The following is a 21157-nucleotide window of genomic DNA, read 5'->3' as shown; positions in this document are numbered from 1 at the left end:
TTAAAATATATGATTGCACTTAATAGCCTTGAATTGAAATGAACTAGTAAGACATTACTTCCTATCTTTGATAGAATCAATGTCCTTGAAGGCAGGGATCATATCATACTTATCTATGTACCCAAGGGCCTAGCACAATGCTTGCAAACAGTCAGTAAAATGCTTAGTGAATGCTAAACTTCATGGGAAAGTCTAGAGGTCGATACAGTCATCTATCTTTCAGCTGTTTCATTAAAGCTGTGGTTCTCAAATTGCAGGGCTGGGGCAAGCTTGTGCCCCCTAGAAGACGTTTGGCTATGTCAGGAGACATTTTTGTATGTCACAACTGAAGAGGGTCGTAAAACCATCTAGTGAATGAAGATCAGGTATGCCGCTAAACATTCTACAATGCCCAGGACAGCCACCGATAACAAAATGTCCAGTCCAAAATGTCAAAAGTGCCTAGGTTAGGAAACTCAGCATTAGAGGAATGCAACTGAGCTAATTAAGCAAGAGTCCTAACCCTTCTCCCATCATCCTCCTAAATAAAAGTTTGGCCTTAAGCAAAAGAAAGAATATCAATAGCAGCAACTTTAAATGTGTATGACAATTTTAGAGAGCATTTTGCAACCTGAGGGTTCAAGGTCGAAAGGGCTCAAATTAGTGGTAAATTAGGAGGAAAAATATATTTTTATTCTGAGCCAAACACTCCTGAACACTTTCTTTTTTTCTTTTTTAATTATCCTTTAAGTTACAGGGTACATGTGCAGAATGTGCAGGTTTGTTACATAGGTATACATGTGCCATGTTGGTTTGCTGCACCCATCAACTTGTCGTTGACATTAGGTATTTCTCCTAATGCTATCCCTCCCCCAGTCCCCCACCCCATGACAGGCCCCGGTGTGTGAGGTTCCCCGCCCTGTGTCCAAGTGTTCTCATTGTTCAGTTCCCACCTATAAGTGAGAACATGCAGCGTTTGGTTTTCTGTCCTTGTGATAGTTTGCCGAGAATGATGGTTTCCAGTTTCATCTGTGTACTTGCAAAGGACATGAACTCATCCTTTTTTATGGCTGCATAGTATTCCATGGTGTATATGTGCCACCTTTTCTTAATCCAGTCTATCATTGATGGACATTTGGGTTGGTTCCAAGTCTTTGCTATTGTGAATAGTGACGCAGTAAACATACATGTGCATGTGTCCTTATAGTAGCATGATTTGTAATCCTTTGGGTATATACCCAGTAATGGGATTGCTGGGTCAAATGGTATTTCTGGTTCTAGATCCTTGAGGAATTGCCACACTGTCTTCCACAATGGTTGAACTGATTTACACTCCCATTACCAGTGTAAGTGGGTTCCTGTTTCTCCACATCCTCTCCAGCATCTGTTGTTTCTTGACTTTTTAATGATGGTCATTTTAACTGGTATGGGATGGTATCTCATTGTGGTTTTGATTTGCATTTCTCTGATGACCAGTGATGATGAGCATTTTGTCATGTGTCTGTTGGCTGCATAAATGTCTTCTTTTGAGAACTGTCTGTTCATATCCTTTGCCCACTTTTTGATGGGGTTTTTTGTTGTTTTTTTTTTTCTTGTAAATTTGTTTAAGTTCTTTGTAGGTTCTGGATATTAGCCCTTTGTCAGATGAGTAGATTGCAAAAATTTTCTCCCATTCTGTAGGCTCTCTGTTCCCTTTGACGGTAGTTTCTTTTGCTGTGCAGAAGTTCTTTAGTTCAATTAGATCTCATTTGTCAATTTTGGTTTTTGTTGTCATTGCTTTTGGTGTTTTAGTCATGAAGTCCTTGACCGTGTCTATGTCTTGAATGGTATTGCCTCAGTTTACTTCTAGGGTTTTTATGGTTTTAGGTCTAACATTTAAGTCTTTAATCCATCTTGAATTAATTTTTATATAAAGTGTAAGGAAGGGATCCAGTTTCAGCTTTCTACATATGGCTAGCCAGTTTTCCCAGCACCATTTATTAAACAGGGAATCCTTTCCCCATTTCTTGTTTTTGTCACATTTGTCAAAGATCAGATGGTTGTAGATGCGTGGTGTTATTTCCGAGGTCTCTGTTCTGATCCATTGGTGTATATCTCTAAGTACCATGCTGTTTTGGTTACTGTAGCCTTGTAGTATAGGTTGAAGTCAGGTAGTGTAATGCCTCCAGCTTTGTTCTTTGGCTTAGAATTGCCTTGGCAATGAGGGCTCTTTTTTGGTTCCATATGAACTTTAAAGTAGTTTTTTCCAATTCTGTGAAGAAAGTCATTGGTAGCTTGATGGGAATGGCATTGAATCCATAAATTACCTTGGACATTATGATCATTTTCACGGTATTGATTATTTCTATCCATGAGCATGGTATGTTCTTCTATTTGTTTTTGTCCTCTTTTATTTTCTTGAGCAGTGGTTTGTAGTTCTCCTTGAAGCGGTTCTTCACAACCCTTGTAAGTTGGATTCCTAGGTATTTTATTCTCTTTGTAACAGTTGTGAATAGGAGTTCATTCATGATTTGACTCTCTGTATGTTTGTTATTGGTGTATAGGAATGCTTGTGATTTTTGCACAAAGATTTTGTATCCTGAGACTTTGCTGAAATTGCTTATCAGCTTAAGGAGATTTTTGGCTGAGATGACGGGGTTTTCTAAATATACAATCATGTCATCTGCAAACAGAGATAATGTGACTTCCTCTTTTCCAAATTCAATACCCTTTATTTCTTTCTCTTGCCTGATTTCCCTGGCCAGAACTTCCAACACTATATTGAATAGGACACTCCTGAACACTTTCTTCTGAACTCCTGGCCAGTTCATTCATCATTTACTTTGAACCTCATCAATAGCTGCCTCATCACTGCTTTCTCATTTTACCTCAATTTCTGAACCTAGACAAGATCATCTATGTCAAGATATCCCTTTCTTCCAGTTGTTGTTTTGGTAATAATTTTATTTTTATGATTTTCTTTTCTTTAATTTAGTTAAAGAATGTGGTTTAGATCAGCTCTTCTTTTTCACATTAGACCTCTTAAAAATATTAATTCTAATATTGGCTAAAAACATTTTACAATAAAGCCTGATTGAAAGATAATGAAACGGCAACCTTAACAATCAGGAGCAAGAAAAACAAACAGCTGTGGCCTTCCCCTTTTCCTTCTCAGTTGAGCCTTAAATGGCATTCCAAAGATGCTGCTCTGGAACAGCCTTCTGCAATCAATACAACCTCTTGGAGTTTTTACTGTCTCTGGCACTGGCAGGTTCCCCTGTTCTCACCCTCTCTCTCTTACTGTTACCTTGCTACAGAATGCCTGTTGACCACCAGGTATATGGCAAAATAACTGGATTTCTGCGAGCCAATGGGGAGGACTAGAAGGCAAACCTCATCAAAACAGAGTGTAGAAAAACAGGCTGTCCTAGAGGCAAGCTGAGGCTGAAGGTAATTTACTGAGTAGAGCACCTTTGCTGTAAGAAAAAGTCAGCTTTGACTATGCTGCATTTCTTCTGTTTCCAAAAAAGCAGAGGTAGGAGACGGAAGGAAGGAAGGAAGGAAGGAAGGAAAAGTAACAGGGAGAAAGGAAGGAATGGAGTTAAGGAGAAGAGGGAAATGGAATGAGCGTTTATTGAATACTGCTACATACAACACACTATACTTTTCTATTTGTTGTGTCATTTAATCCTCACAATAGTCCTGTAAGGTAGGTAATATTGTCTCCACTTTTCAAATAAGAAGAGTGAAGATCACAGAGGCTAAGTAACTTGCCCAAAATCATGTAGTTGGGATTTGAACACATAACTGGCTGATCCCAAAGTCTGAAAAAAAAAAAAAAAAAAGTAAGGGGTAGGCTCCAGAAAGATGTTTGTTAAAATGTATTAAGAAAAATCATTTTAGGAACATGGTACTAGGCCTAATGGGAAACTGAAGTGAGATATGGGATTGTTCTTCCTGAAATAAGATATCTGGTCCCTATACCTATTCCATAATGCTTTATTTTAAAAACAGATAATATTTATTCATTTATTTCCTGCCTAAATAATTGTAGAACACTAAGTGAAAGGCACTGTGCTAGTTGCCATTGAAGGTACAAGTATGAACAAGGCATGAAATTTAGCCTAGCAGAGAAAGAAAGTAAATATGAAATTACAAGACAGTTTGATAAATATTATAACAAGTGATACCCCAATGATGTATGGGAACAAGTAATTATTGATAAAGAGAAATGTCAGTTTCAGGTTGAGGCTTAAGGCATGAGTAAGCAAAACTGAAAAATCTTTCTTCCACAAAAGTCGACATTAAGTTTGAAGGAACTGCACACACGTACACAGAAACAATACTCTCATTCCAAATGATAAAAGAAAGACCTCTGTCACTTCATCTGCCATGTCATTTATCACAACAGAGCTAATTTCAGAGCATATGGTGAAAAGCAGCATTGGACTAAAAGTCAGATCTGAATTTTCATCTAGGCTTGCCTGAGTGCTGGCTATGTGACTATGGGAAAGAAATTTTACCTTCTCCGAGCCTAAGTTTTTTCATCTGTTAAGGGAGTTAAGCTAAACCATTTCTAAAGTCTCTCCCACTTTTAACACTCTCTGTAGTTCTAACTCTAAAGACTACTCAAGTACATATCATAACTTGCTAATCAGAAATTTGATTGGTAACTGTCTTAGAATATTAGACTTTTGAATATTTATGGAGAAGTGGAGCCAGATGGAGGAATAGAAAGTTCCACCCATTGTCCCGCCAGCAAGGACACCAAGTTAACAACTAACTACTCAGAAAAAAAATCACCTTCATAATAACCAAAAATCAGGTGAGATTTTAACTTCATATCACTGAAAGAGGCACTGAAGAGATAGAATAAACAGTCCTGAATCACCAGTGCCACCCCTCTGCCTCCCTGGGTAGCAGTAATGTGATGCTGATAGCATCTCTGGGAACTAAGGGAGAGAGCACATTGAAGTCAGCGCTATTCTGTTAAAGAAGAAAGACCAAACTCAAATGATACCTGCCCACAAAGACAGCATTTAAACCAGCCCTAGCCAGAGGGGATGCACCTATCTCAGAGGTCCAAATTTGAGTGCCTACGAAGCTCACCACCAGGGCTATAGCACTCTGTCTCTAAGTAAACTTGAAAGGTAGTCTGGGACTTAAAAACTGCAACTCTGTAGGCAAGTGCTAGTGCTGAATTAGGGCAAGAAACAACGGACTGGGTGGGCACACGGCATACCGAGACACCAGCTTGGGCAGCAAGGGAGTGACAGCATCACTCTTCTCCTAACCCAAGGCTACACAGCTCTCGGCTCCAGAGGAGAACCCTTCCTTCTGCTTGAGGAGAGGAGAGGAGAGGGAAGAGTGAGGAAGACTGTATTATACCTAAGACACTAGCCCAGCCACAGCAGGATAGGGCACCAGTCAGAGTTGTGAGGCCCCTGTTCCAGGTCCTTGCTCCCAGACAACATTGCTAGACACACCCTGGGCAGGAAGGAAACCCACTGCTTTAAAGGACCCAGTCCTGCCAGCATTCATTATCTGCTAACTGAAGAGCCCCTGAGCCTTGAATAACTAGCAGCAATACCCAGGTACTACAATGAGGGCCTTGGGTGAGCCTCTGAGACTTGCTGGCTTCAGGTGAGACTCAGCACATAACCAGCTATGGTGGCTATGGGGCAAAACTCCTTCTGCTTGAGAAAAGCAGAGGAAAAAGTGAGTAAAGGGGACTTTGTCTTCCACCTTAGACACCAGTACAGTCACAGGGGAGTAGATCACCAAGTGGGTTCTTGGGATCCCCAACTCCAGAACTTTACTTTTGGATGGCATTTCTGGACTTGCCCTGGGCCAGAGGGGAACTTACATCACTAAGGGTGAGTCCCAGGCCAGGGAGCATTCACACAGCTGACTTAAGATACCTTGAGCCTTAGGGAACATCAGTGGTAGTCTGGCAGTATTCCTCATGGCCTGTGGTAGCAGTGTATATAGTGTGAGGCTCCTCTCCCTTTGAAAAGGGTAAGGAAGAGTTGGAAGGACAGTGTCATGTGGGTTGAGTGCCACCTCAGCCACAATATAATAGAATACCAGGTAGACTTGTAAGGTTTTTGACTCTAGTCCCTGACTCCTGGACAACACTTCTGAACCCACCTGGGGCTTGGGGGACCTCACTACCCTAAAGGGAAGGACATAGGATTGCCTGGCTTTTCCACCTGCTGATTGTAGAGCCCCAGGGCCTTTAGTGAACATAGGCAATAGACAGGGAAGGCCCTGGACAAGAACTAGCTCTGTGCTAGCTTCAGGTCTTCTCCAGTGCAATCACAGAGGTAGTGACAGCAGGGTGTTTATGCCACTCCATCCCTAGCTTTAGGTGGCTCAGAACAGAGAGAGAAAGAGACTCTGTATGTTGGAGAAAAAGTAAAGGAAGGGAAGAAGAGTATCTCCCTGGTAATCCAGAGAATTCTCCTAGATCTTGTCCAAGACCATCAAGGTAGTACCTCTATGGGGAAAAGTTGAAAGCCTTTCCTCTAAGATCTCGAACATGACAAGAATGCCCACTGTCACCACTGTTACTCAACATAGTACTGGAAGTCCTAGCTGGAGCAATCAGACAAGAGAAAAATATAAAAGGCATCCAAATTGGATAGGAAGAAGTCAAATTATCCTTGTTTGCTGATGATATAATCTTATATTTAGAAAACTCTACACTCCACAGGAAAATTACTAGAATTGATAAATACAAAATCCACATAAAAAAATCAGTAGCATTTCTATATGCCAACAGCAAAGAATGTGGAAAAGTAATTTGAAAAGTAACCCCATTTGCAATAACCACACGTAAAATTTAAAACCTAGGAATTACCTTGACCAAAGACGAGAAAGACCTCTATAATGAGAACTATAAAACATTGATGAAGGAAATTGAAGAGGACATCAAAAATGAAAAAAAACTATTCCATGTTCATGGATTGGAAGAATCAATATTGTTAAAATGTCTTAACTGCTCAAAGCAATCTACAGATTCAATGCAATCTCTAACAAAATACCAGTGACAGTCTTCACAGAGATATAAAAAGCAATCCTAAAATTTATATGGAAACACAAAATACCCACAATAGCCAAAGCTATCCTAAGCAAAAAGAACAAAACTGGAGGAATCACATTGCCTGACTTCAAATTATACTACAGAGCTATAGTAACCAAAACAGCATGTTACTGGCAAAAACTAAATCAAAAAACAGACACGTAGGCCAATAGAACAGAATAGAGAACCCAGAAACAAACCCAGAAAAAATTATGGAAATTCTCTAGGATATTGATCTGGGCAACCAAAGCAAACAGGAACAAATGAGATCACATCAAGTTAAAAAGCTTCTGCACAGCGAAGGATACAACCAACAAAGTGAAGAGACCACTCACAGAATGGGAGAAAATATTTGCAAACTACCCCACTGACAAGGGATTAATAACAAGAATGTGTCAGGAGCTCAAACAACTCTAGAGAAAAAAATCTAATAATCCAATCAAAGCATAGGCAAAAGATTTGAATAGACATTTCTCAGAAGAAGACATACAAAAGGCAAACAGGCAAATGAAAACATGTGCAACATCACTGATCATCAGAGAAACGCAAATCAAAACTACAATGAGATATCATCTCACCCCTATTAAAATGGCTTGTATCCAAAAGACAGGCAATAACAAATGCTGGCAAGGATGTGGAGAAAGAGCAACCCTTTTACACTGTTGGCGGGAATGTAAATTAGTACAACCACTATGGAGAACAGATTGGAGATTCTTCAAAAAACTAAAAGTTGAGCTACTATATGTTCCAGCAATTCTACTGCTGGATATATACCCAAAAGAAAGGAAATCAGTATACTGAAGAGATATCTGCACTCCCAGGTTTATTGCACCACTGTTTACAATAGCTAAGATTTTGAAGCACCTAAGTGTCCATTAACAGGTGAATGGATAAAGAAAATGTTGTACATATACACAATGGAATACTATTCGGCCATAAAATAAATGAGATCCAGTCATTTGTAACACGTATAGAACTGGAGACCATCATGTTATATGAAATAAACCAGGCAAAGAAAAACATCGCATGTTCTCACTTATTTGTGGAACTAAAAAATCAAATCAATTGAACTCATGGATACAGAGAGTAGAAGGATGGTTACTAGAAGTTGGGAATAGCAGTGGGGCAGTTGGTGGGGAGGTGGGTATGGTTAATGGGTACAAAAACATAGAATTAATAAGATCTACTATTTGATAGCAAAATAAAGTGACTATAGTCAATAATAATTGTATATTTTAAAATAAGTTAAAAATGTAGTTGGATTTTTTGTAACTCAAAAGATTAATGCTTGAGGAAATGAATACTCCATGATGTGCTTATTTCACATTGTGCATCATTTTCTATGATGTGCTTATTTCACACTGCAGGCCTGTATCAAAACATATTATGTACCCCATAAATATGTACATCTACTATGTATCCACAAATTTTTTTTATTTTTTAAAGTTATATTAAGATGAATTTATTATTGAAGAAGAGAAAATTTTAAATAAATTTAGTGTAGTTAATTTGTACAGTGTTTATAAAGTCTACAATACTGTACAATTATGTCCTAGGCCTTCATACTTACTCACAACTCACTGATTGACCCACCCAAAGCAATTTTCAGTCCTGCAAGCTCCATTGATGGTAAGTGCCTTAACAAGTACACCATTTTTTAAAAATCTTTTATTTTTTTATTTTTTATTTTTTTGAGACAGAGTCTCTCTCTGTCACACAGGCTGGAGTACAGTGGCACTATCTTGGTTCACTGCAGCCTCCGCCTCCCGGGTTCACGCCATTCTCCTGCCTCAGTGTCCCTAGTAGCTGGGACTACAGGTGCCCAACACCACACCTGGCTAATTTTTTGTATTTTTAGTAGAGACAGGGTTTCACTGTGTTAGTCAGGATGGTCTTGATCTCCTGACCTCGTGATCCACCCGCCTTGGCCTCCCAAAGTGCTGAGATTACAGATGTGAGTCACCGCCCCCAGTTCTTTTATACTGTTTTTACTGTGTCTTTTCTATGTTTAGATACAAAAACATTTACCTTTGTGTTATAATTGCCCGCACTATTTAGCATGCTGTACAGGTTTGTAGCCTTGGATCAATAAGCTATACCACATAGCTTAGGTGTGTAGTAGGCTAAACCATTGAGGTGTTTTTTTGTTTTGTTTTGTTTTGTTTGTTTTTTTTCCTCTTGTTTTAAATTATACTTTAAATTCTAGGGCACATATGCACAAAGTGCAGGTTTGTTACATATGTATACATGTGCCATGTTGGTGTGCATTAGGTCATTTACATTAGGTATATCTCCTAATGCTATCCCTCCCTCCCCACTCCCCACAATAGGCCCCGGTGTGTGATGTTGCCCTTCCCGTGTCCAAGCGATCTCATTGTTCAATTCCCACCTATGAGTGAGAACATGTGGTGTTTGGTTTTCTGTTCTTGCAATAGTTTGCTGAGAATGATGGTTTCCAGCTGCATCCTTGTCCCTACAAAGGACACGAATTCATCCTTTTTTATGGCTGCATAGTATTCCATGGAGTATATGTGTCACATTTTCTTAATCTAGTCTGTCACTGATGGACATTTGGGTTGATTCCAAGTCTTTGCCACTGTGAATTGTGCCACAATAAACATACGTGTGCATGTGTCTTTATAGCAGCATGATTTATAATCCTTTGGGTATATCCCCAGTAATGGGATGGCTGGGTCAAATGGTATTTCTAGTTCTAGATCCTTGAGGAATCGCCACGCTGTCTTCCACAGTGCTTGAACTAGTTTACAGTCCCACCAACAGTGTAAAAGTGTTCTTATTTCTCCACATCCTCTCCAGCACCTGTTGTCTCCTGACTTTTTAATGATTGCCATTCTAACTGGTGTGAGATAGTATCTCATTGTGGTTTGATTTGTATTTCGCTGATGCCCAGTGGCGATGAGCATTTTTTTCATGTGTCCGTTGGCTGCATAAATGTCTCTTTTGAGAAGTGTCTGTTCATATCCTTTGCCCACTTTTCGATGGGGATTTTTGGTTTTTTCTCTTGTAAATTTAAGTTGTAGATTCTAGATATTAGCCCTTTGTCAGATGAGTAGATTGCAAAAATTTTCTCCCAATCTGTAGGGTTCCTGATCACTCCAATGGTAGTTTATTTTGCTGTGCAGAAGCTCTTTAGATTAATTAGATCCCATTTGTCAATTTTGCCTTTATTGTCATTGCTTTTGGTGTTTTAGACATGAAGTCCATGCCCTTGCCTATGTCCTGAATGGTATTACCTAGGTTTTCTTCTAGGGTTTTTATGGTTTTAGGTCTAACATTTAAGTCTCTAATTCATCTTGAATTAATTTTTGCATAAGGAATAAGGAAAGGATCCAGTTTCAGCTTTCTACTTATGGCTAGCCAATTTTCCCAGCACCATTTATTCAATAGGGAATCCTTTCCCCATTTCTTGTTTTTGTCAGGTTTGTCAAAGATCAGATGACTGTAGATTTGTGGTATTATTTCTGAGGGCTCTTTTCTGTTCCATTGGTCTATATCTCTGTTTTGGTACCATGGAAGAACATACCATGCTCTTTTGGTTACTGTAGCCTTGTAGTATAGGTTGAAGTCAGGTAGCGTGATGCCTCCAGCTTTGTTCTTTTGGCTTAGGATTGTCTTGGCGATGTGGGCTATTTTTTGGTTCCATGTGAGCTTTAAAGTAGTTTTTTCCCCCAATTCTTTGAAGAAAGTCATTGTTAGCTTAATGCGGATGGCATTGAATCTATAAATTACCTTGGGCAGTATGGCCATTTTCAAGACATTGATTCTTCCTATCCATGAGCATGGTATGTTCTTCCATTTGTTTGTGTCCTCTTTTATTTCACTGAGCAGTGGTTTGTAGTTCTCCTTGAAGAGGGTCTTCGCATCCCTTATAGTTGGATTCCTAGGTATTTTATTCCCTTTGAAGGTATTGTGAATGGGAGTTCATTCATGATTTGACTCTCTGTTTGTCTGTTATTGGTGTATAAGAATGCTTGTGATTTTTGCACATTGATTTTGTATCCTGAGACTTTGCTGAAGTTGCTTATCAGTTTAAGGAGATTTTGGGCTGAGACGATGGGGTTTTCTAAATATACAATCATGTCATCTGAAAACAGGGACAATTTGACTTCTTCTTTTCCTAATTGAATACCATTTATTTCTTTCTCTTGCCTGATTGCCCCAGTCAGAACTTCCAACACTATGTTGAATAGGAGTGGAGAGAGAGGGCATCCCTATCGTATGACAGTTTTCAAAGGGAATACTTCCAGTTTTTGCCCATTCAGTATGATATTGGCTGTGGGTTTGTCATAAATAGTTCTTAGTATTTTGCGATACGTTCCATCAATACTGAATTTATTGAGAGTTTTTAGCATGAAGGGCTGTTGAATTTTGTTGAAGGCTTTTTCTGCACCCATTTAGATAATCATGTGGTTTTTGTCTTTGGTTCTGTTTATATGCTGGATTACGTTTATTGATTTGTATATGTTGAACCAGCCTTGCATCCCAGGGATGAAGCCCACTTGATCATGGTGGATAAGCTTTTTGATGTGCTGCTGGATTTGGTTTGCCAGTATTTTATTGATGATTTTTGCATTGATGTTCATCAGGGATATTGTTCTAAAATTCTCTTTTTGTTGTGTCTCTGCCAGTCTTTGGTATCAGGATGATGATGGCTTCCCAAAATGAGTTAGGGAGGATTCCCTCTTTTTCTATTGATTGGAATAGTTTCAGAAGGAATGGTACCAGCTCCTCCTTGTACCTCTGGTAGAATTTGACAGTGAATCTGTTTGGTCCTGGACTTTTTTTGGTTGGTAGATTATTAATTATTGCCTCAATTTCAGAGCCTGCTATTGGTCTATTCAGGGATTCAACTCCTTCCTGGTTTAGTCTTGGGAGAGTGTATGTGCCCAGGAATTTGTCCATTTCTTCTACGTTTTCTAGTTTATTTGTGTAGAGGTGTTTATAGTAGTCTCTGATGGTAGTTTGTATTTCTGTGGGGTCAGTGGTGATATCCCCTTTATCATTTTTTATTGCATCTATTTGACTCTTATCTGTTTTCTTCTTTATTAGTCTTGCTAGCAGTCTGTCAATTTTGTTGCTCTTTTCAAAAAACCAGCTCCTGGATTCACTGATTTTTTGGAGGGTTTTTTGTGTCTCTATCTCCTTCCGTTCTGTTCTGATCTTAGTTACTTCTAAGTAACTAGTTCTCTAGTTCTTTTAATTGTGATGTTAGGGTGTCAATTTTAGATCTTTCCTGCTTTCTCTTGTGGGCATTTAGTGCTATACATTTCCCTCTACACACTGCTTTAAATGTGTCCCAGAGATTCTGGTGTGTTGTATCTTTGTTCTCATTGGTTTCAAAGAACACTTTTACTTCTGCCTTCATTTCGTTATGTACCCAGTAGTCATTCAGGAGCAGGTTGTTCAGTTTCCATGTAGTTGAGTGGTTTTGATTGAGTTTCTTAATCCTGAGTTTTAGTTTGATTGCACTGTGGTCTGAGAGACAGCTTGTTATAATTTCTGTTATTTTACATTTGCTGAGGAGTGCTTTACTTCCAACTATGTGGTCAGTTTTGGAATAAGTGTGATGTGGTGCTGAGAAGAATGTATATTCTGTTGATTTGGGGTGGAGAGTTCTGTATATGTCTATTAGGTCCGCTTGGAGCAGAGTTGAGTTCAATTCCTGGATATCCTTGTTAACTTTCTGTCTCGTCAATCTGCCTAATGTTGACAGTGGAGTGTTGAAGTCTCCCATTATTATTGTATGGGAGTCTAAGTCTCTTTGTAAGTCTCTAAGGACTTGTTTTATGAATCTGGGTGCTCCTGTATTGGGTGCACATATATTTAGGATAGTTAGCTCTTCTTGTTGAATTGATCCCTTTACCATTATGTAATGGCCTTCTTTGTCTGTTTTGATCTTTGTTGGTTTAAAGTCTGTTTTATCAGAGACTAGGATTGCAACCCTTACCTTTTTTGTTTTTCATTTGCTTGGTAGATCTTCCTCCATCCCTTTATTTTCAGCCTATGTGTGTCTCTGCATGTGAGATGGGTCTCCTGAATACAGCAAACTGATGGGTCTTGACTCTTTATCCAATTTGCCAGTCTGTGTCTTTTAATTGGACCATTGAGTGCATTTACATTTAAGGTTAATATTATTATGCATGAACTTGATCCTGTCATTATGATATTAGCTGGTTATTTTGCTCATTTGTTGATGCAGTTTCTTCCTAGCTTTGATGGTCTTTACGTTTTGGCATGTTTTTGTAATGGCTGGTACCCATTGTTCCTTTCCATGTTGAGTTCTTCCTTCAGGATCTCTTGTAGGGCAGGCCTGGTGTTGACAAAATCTCTAAGCATTTGTTTGTCTGTAAAGGATTTAATTTCTCCTTCACTTATGAAACTTAGTTTGGCTGGATATGAAATTCTGGGTTTAAAATTCTTTTCTTTAAGAATGTTGAATATTGGTCCCCATTTTCTTCTGCCTTGTAGAGTTTCTGCCGAGAGATCTGCTGTTAGTCTGATGGGCTTCCCTTTGTGGGTAACCTGACCTTTCTCTCTGGCTGTCCTTAACATTTTTTCCTTCATTTCAACTTTGGTGAATCTGCCTATTATGTGTCTTAGAGTTGCTCTTCTTGAGACGTATCTTTGTGACATTCTCTGTATTTCCTGAATTTGAATGTTGGCCTGCCTTGCTAGGTTGGGGAAGTTCTCCTGGATAATATCCTGCAGAGTGCTTTCCAACTTGGTTCCATTCTCCCCATCACTTTCAGGCACATCAATCAGATGTAGATTTGGTCTTTTCACATAATCCCATATTTCTTGGAGGCTTTGTTCATTTCTTTTTACTCTTTTTTCTCTACACTTCTCTTCTCACTTAATTTCATTCATTTGATCTTCAATCACTGATACTCTTTCTTCCCGTTGATTGAGTCAGTTACTGAAGCTTGTCCATTTGTCACATAGTTCTCATGTCATGGTTTTCATCTCTATCAGTTCATTAATGGACTCCTCTGCATTGATTATCCTAGTCATCCATTCTTCCATTCTTTTTTCAAGGTTTTTAGTTTCTTTGTGCTGGGTATATAGTTCCTCCTTTAGCTCTGAGAAGTTTGATTGACTGAAGCCTTCTTCTCTCAACTTGTCAAAGTCATGCTCCATCCAGCTTTGTTCCGTTGCTGGCGATGAGCTGCGTTCCTTTGGAGGGGGAGATGCACTCTGATTTTTTGAATTTCTATCTTTTCTGCACTGCTTTTTCCCCATCTTTGTGGTTTTATCTACCTTTGGTCTTTGATGATGGTGCTGTACTGATGGGGTTTTGGTGTTGATGTCCTTTCTGTTTAGGACCCTCAGCTGCAGGTCTGTTGGAGTTTGCTTGAGGTCCGCTCCAGATCCTGTTTGCCTGGGTATCAGCAGCAGAGGCTGCAGAAGATAAAATATTGCTGAACAGTAAGTGTTGCTGTCTGATTCTTGCTTTGGAAGCTTCATCTCAGAGGTTTACCCAGCCATGTGAGGTGTGAGGAGTCAGCCTGCACCGACTTAAGCCTCAGCAATGGCAGGTGCCCCTTCCCCAGCCTCACTGCTGCCTTGCATTTAGATCTCAGACTGCTGTGCTAGCAATGAGGGAGGCTCCATGGGCGTAGAACCTATGGAGCCTCCCTCATTGCTAGCACAGCAGTCTGAGATCTAAATGCAAGTCAGCAGTGAGGCATGGGATATAATCTCCTGGTGTGCCATTTGCTAAGACCCTTGGTAAAGCACAGTATTAGGGTGGGAGTTACACGATTTTCCAGGTGTTGTGTGTCTCAGTTTCCCTTGGCTAGGAAAAGGAATTCCCTTCCCCCTTGCAATTCCCAGGTGAGGTGATGCCTCACCCTGCTTCAGCTCTCGCTGGTTGGGATGCACCCACTGACCAGCACCGACTGTCCGACACACCTCAGTGAGATGAACTGGGTATCTCAGTTGAAAATGCAGAAATCACCCATGTTCTTTGTCGCTCACCCTGGGAGCTGGAAGCTGGAGCTGTTCCTATTCGGCCATCTCGGGCATGCCCCCCCGCATTGAGGTTTTTGTAAGTACACTGTATGATATTCATATAACAATGAAATAGCCTAACAATGCATTTCTCAGAATCTGTCCCCATTGTTAAGTGATGCTTGACTGTATATCTATACACACACACACATATATGTAAACTGATTGTAAAACGAATTTACAAAGTTTAAAACCTAAAGTAGAATGATGATGGATGAAGGAATTAAAATTTATATCACAAACTTCCTTTGACTGAATTGATTCTAAATCTCTATCTATATGATGCAGTGCTCAAACTGAAGATTCATAAATTAAAATAGAACAGGATGGTAAAATGATTATTCAAATAGAGGAGTAATTTTAACACTTAAAATCAATTGTGTTACTGACACAGGAGCATAGAGGCTATAAAAAATGTTCTGAGTCCCAAAGTAATTCTTTACAACTGCCAATATTTTCAAGTTACTCAGTTTTATTGCAAAAATATGTACTTGGGTAATGTTGTCTAAGCTTATTATAGAAATGCCTTCATTGAATTATTAATAAATATCAAACCCTCTTTTTCTAGGAGATGGAAGGGAATCAAATAATAGAAGACACGTTAATTTAAAAGTCTGCAGAATTTGGGCTGGGCGCGATGGCTCACACTTGTAATCTCAGCTGAGGTAGGTGGATCGCCTGAGGTCAGGAGTTGGAGACCAGTCTGGCCAACATGGTGCAAAAATTCACTGGGCATGGTGGCATACACCTGTAGTCTCAGCTACTCGGGAGGCTGAGACAGGAGAATCTCTTGAACCCAGGAGGCGAAGGTTGCAGTGAGCCAAGATCATGCCACTGCACTCCAGCCTGGGTAACAGAGCGAGACTGTATCTCAAAAGAAAAAAAAAAAATTTGGAGATTTTTTATAAAACTCTGGTTAAAAACTTTGCTCATTACATCTTAAAAGAGTGAATTTTATAGCATGTAAATTATATCTCATTTAAAAATTGATTATACTAAGTAGTGTCCATTATTAAAAGGAGCCACATAACAGTGGCTTAACAAAATATCTGGAAACTAATTCGTGATAATCTAAGAGTGCAGAAACATTAGGATAAGCTATAGAATGCATAATTATTTTGTCCCTTAGATTTTTCTGTCTCTCAAATGTCAGCTGTCAATTGGCCACTGGTTGAGTGCTAGATTCTAATAATTTTATGCTTGAATTTCCTAAAATACTGATTACTATGTTATGTGCTTCATCTTTGTTAGATATCCAGAAACCAGTTAAGAGGCTCAAAACCACAATGAGCTATCACCTCATACCTGTTATGATGGGCCATTATTTAAAAAAACAAAACAAAACACAAAAAACAAACAGAACAACAAACATTGCTGAGAATGTAAAGAAACTGGAGCCTTTGTGAACTATTGGTAGAAATATAAAATTGTGCAGCCATCATAGAAAACAGTAAGGAGGGCTAGGGGAGATGATGGATGAAAGAATTAAAATTTGTATCACAAGCTTCCTTTGACTGAATAGATTCTAAATCTCTATCTATATGACGCAATGCTCAAACTGAAGATTCACATATTAAAATAGAACAGGATGGTAAAATGATTATTCAAATAGAGGGGTAATTTTAACATTTAAAATCATTGATTGATTTTAAATGATTGATTCCAAAAATTAAAAAGAGCAGTACCATATGATCCAGCAGCAGTTCCACTTCTGGATATTTACATAAAAGAATTGAAAAGAGTTTCTCAACAAGATATTTCCACTCCCATGTTTGTGGCAGTATCATCTACAATAGTCAAGAGGTAGAAACAGCCTAAATATCCACCTACAGATGAATGGATAAAGAAAATATGCCACATATATACAACAGAATATTACTCAGCCTTATAAAAGAAGTAAATCCTGCCATATGCCACAATATAAATGAACCTTGAGGGATTATGCTAAGTGACATAAGCCAGAGAAGAAGAAATGCTGCATGATTCCACTTATGGGAGGTAGCTAAAGTAGTCAAACTCAACAAAGCAGAAAGTAAAATGATGATTTCCGGGGGCTGGGGAGGAAGGAATGGGAAGTTTCTAATCAATGAGCTACAGTTTTTGTCATGCAAAATGAAAAAGTCCTAGATACTTGCATATACTTAAAAGTTTGGAAGAGGGGAGATTTTATGTTATTTGTTTCTTTGACCACAATACAAGATAAGGGAAAAATGACACCTAAGTGGCAGAGGTGACATTCTCCTGAGGAAGAGAGAAGGTAAGAACCTTGCATTCTTACTTGGGTAAAATACCACATGATTTCCACACATAAAGTGAAGTCTGGATTTTAATGTACTTCTGATGATATTTTCTACCTTAAATGTGTTTATCTCAAAGAAACTTGCATAGCTCAATAGAAGAGTGACAAACAATAAAAGAATCTGTTAATAGCTTTCAGGTATTCATAATCCTAGGATATCTAGCATGGTGAGACTTTTAAGTATAAATTAAAAAGATTAGACCTTTGATTTTGTTTTTAAAGGGTTAAAATTTCACATATGTTCTTACGATTTTCTGCAAGTAATCATATTTCCAATATGCTCAATATGAGTCACCTGTGTGTTTATTTTTAAAATTTAACTGTAATACTAGATATTTTGTGGTTTCTGCCTTTTTTAGCCACAACTGACTAGCCTGAGGGGTAGACATGGTCCCAAGGAAAACTCACATAAAAGTTGGCCAAGGCTATGTCTTAAAATAGCCTAACTCAAAAATTGAGTTAAAATTAAGTTTAAAGATTGTGTTACAAATTTGAGTAGATACTGTGAGGTAGAGACAAGTCTACCCATTGTAGCTCTGTGCAAGCCAAAGTTCTGAGGGAACCAAAATTATGAGTCTAAGTGTTTCCTGAGGGTTGTCTCAGTTCATGAATAGAACAGTAAAAATCCAGTTTGCCATGTATCTTAAGATATTTTGTAAAGCTGACATTGAGGTATTAAAATATATTCAAGGCATCATATAATATGTACACGGAAATGGATACTCTGCCTTTGGAAATACACACTGATCCTACCCAAACATCAAAAATCAGGAAATTCCTCTTCTCTCAAATGTATTTTTGCTTTGTATTTTCTTTTAAATACATGAATCAATACTAGACATGAATGGTATTGAGAATGGGCAAGCCTGGTAAAAGGGCTAATGCAAGCTGAGTATCCCAATCCAAAATGCTTGGGATCAGAGTGTTTCAGATTTTGAATTTGTTTCAAACTTTGGAATTTTTACATACATATACATAATGAGATATCTTGGGAATGAGATCCAAGTTTAAACATGAAATTCATTTATGTTCCATATACATTTTATATATATAGTCTAAAGTTAAATTTATACAATATTAAAATAATTTTATGCATGAAACGAAGTTTGTGTATGTTGAATCATCAGAAAGCAAACATGTCAGGTGTGGAATTTTCCACTTTTGATGTCATATCAGAGCCACAAAAGTTTCAAATCTTGGAGCATTTTGGATTTTGGATTTTCAGATTAGGGATGCTCAACCTGTGTAAATTTTATAGAGTAGATAGAATAGAACTTCTACAAGCTTAATTTTATATAATTATGTAACAACTATACTACTGAATCCATCAAAGTCATTCTTATCTACTGACATTTGTTTTGTAGTTTGCTGAGACTATACAAACCTGTCACTCATCTATGACTTACCTATAAATCCCATTTCTGGAGAAAGTGCTTAGCTGGTCAACTTTGTCCTTGGCATCTCTCCTTAGGTAGGTGACTACCTCAGTTGTCTAGCGCTGTTGTGCTACACCTTTTATACTTTCCTAATTTGTAAATCAATGCACTCAGATTTTCCTGATATGCTTCCCTCTTATTAATAAAATGTAGCTGCACCAAGCCAGGTTAGAGGCTTAGGAATACAATCAAAACAAATTACTTCAAGCATTAGTTAGTAATAATGATTTCAAGTATAACAACTAGGTCTGAAATGCCCTAACATAAAAGAGTAAATGAGTAGAAATTTCAGGCAGCATTTGGGACCTATATAGCTTTTGGCCTACTTACAACACATAAAGGCCAACATTCAATCTATGTTTAGGTTATGCAGTCTTAAGTACTGAAAAGCCCAGGTAAGATATTTAGTTGAAACTCATTATTTCTCAATCATTAGCATATAATGTATGAAATATGTATGTAACATTTTTCTTTCTTTAAGTCAGGACATTTATGAAAGCATGGAATGTATTTCAGTGCCATTAGACTTCTAATTATTTTACTGAGGGCTTTCTACAAATATGAAATGTATAAGATATACTCTAGCATAGATGTTACAGCTATACCAAAGTTTGAAGGCAGCTGAACGCAAAGAACATGAACTGTGGATACAACTTTGGTTCAAATCACTGCCACTCACTAGCTGCATGATCTTGGGCAAGTGGCTTAACCAATCTAAACCTCAAATTCCTCAACCATAAAATGGGTAAAATAAAACAAATTATGATGATTAAATGAGAAAAAAGCATATAAAGCACCCACCTAGTACAATGTAAGTACTCAAGATCTCCGTACATGTTAGCTAGTGTTATTAATTAGTAGGTTGTCTACTGTATGTATTTTTGATGTTTATATTAGCAGTGAAAATAACTTTAAAAATATATATTTTTTTGAGGTAGAGTCTCATGTCACCTGGTCTGGCATGCAATGGTATGATCTTGGCTCACTGCAACCTCCGCATCCTGGGTTCAAGTCATTCTCCTGCCTCAGCCTCCCGAGTAGCTGGGATTACAGGTGCACACCACCACATCTAGCTAATTTTTTTGTATTTTTAATAGAGACAGGGTTTCATCATGTTAGCCAGGCTGTTCTCAAACTCCTGACCTCAAGTGATCTGCCTATCTTGGCCTTCCAAAATCCTAGGATTACAGGCGTGAGCCACTGTGCCCGGCCAACTTTTTAAGAATTTTAAAGAACTAATGCAGCAACAGCTTTGACTTACTATGTTATAGTTATTATTTTCAAAGTGAGCATGACTTGTTTCTTGCAATTAAAAAAATACACACTGATATTCAAATTATCAAGAAAGTATAAGGAAAAAAGAGAAAAAATCACTCGAGTTTTCATATCCACAGATTTACATTAATATTACTTTAATGTATATTCTGAACACTTTTTTTTCCAAAAGCAGGATTAACCTACTATCTATCTTCTGCTTTTTGACATACAATTGTAGAACTCTTATTTCATGACTGCACTTCATAAACTAGCCATAGTAAGGTAGCTCACTTTGGAGAACCAGGGGAGAGTAGAGAGAAAGTCTCTAACCCTATTTTCTTTGGGTTCAAATTCCACCTTTATCACTTACTAGATAAATGATCTTGGCAAAGATACTTAAGCTGTATATCTCAGCTTCCTTATCTGTGAAGTAAAAATTAAAGGAGTTAATATATAAAGCACTTAAAACAGTACCTGATATGTAACAAGTAGGACACAGAGTTAGCATGTATGACCATATATGGTCATACAAAGGTAATAATACTACATTGTTATAAAAATAAAAAGTAACTCATAGAGCAAGACATGTGTAATGTTATCCTATTTGTATAAGAATGACAATTTTTTTTCAGATTAGGTATCTGTACTCTTTTTTTAAAAAAGACAAAATTTTATACACACATAAGCAAAAACATTTGAAAGGCTATACAAAAAACTGCTAGCATGATTATCTCAGGGAGGAATTGTTGCTGGCTCTGTAATGTTTCAACTTTTTATAAGTTTTATGTATTGTATTAAGAAAGCAGTAAAACAGTTTAATTAAAAAAAAAAACAGAAAAAGTGAAAGAAAACAACGAAACTTGGTTTTTAGAAAGATGACAATATGTAGTTAGTTTAATTAGGTTGTCCAGCTGGGAAAAGACACTTTAGAGTTTACAAAATAAAATGCAATATTAGTAGATGCATATTACAGTAAATCTAAAGGCATAATTTTTTCTTACTAAAGAGACATCATTCACGATTTGAAGAAAAATAGGCAAAAGGAAAAAGAATATATTTAATTACCTTTAAAAAAGCTAATACATACACCCA

General features: G+C 37.9%; 1 long non-coding RNA gene across 1 annotated transcript; it reads left to right on the top strand.

Annotated features, from left to right (window-relative positions):
* Window positions 1-269: 269 nt before the first annotated feature.
* On the top strand, window positions 270-15739 carry LOC117092116. Its single transcript, XR_004440628.1, has 3 exons — window positions 270-365; window positions 3276-3408; window positions 15642-15739. It is a non-coding gene; the product is annotated as an uncharacterized LOC117092116 (long non-coding RNA).
* Window positions 15740-21157: the final 5418 nt, after the last annotated feature.

This window comes from Trachypithecus francoisi, unplaced genomic scaffold, assembly GCF_009764315.1.
Source record: "Trachypithecus francoisi isolate TF-2019V2 unplaced genomic scaffold, Tfra_2.0 Lachesis_group12, whole genome shotgun sequence".
In the NCBI taxonomy this organism is placed as follows: Eukaryota; Metazoa; Chordata; class Mammalia; order Primates; family Cercopithecidae; genus Trachypithecus; species Trachypithecus francoisi.
The sequence above is the reverse complement of the archived record's forward strand: the minus strand, read 5'-3'. Positions and strand labels throughout refer to the sequence as shown.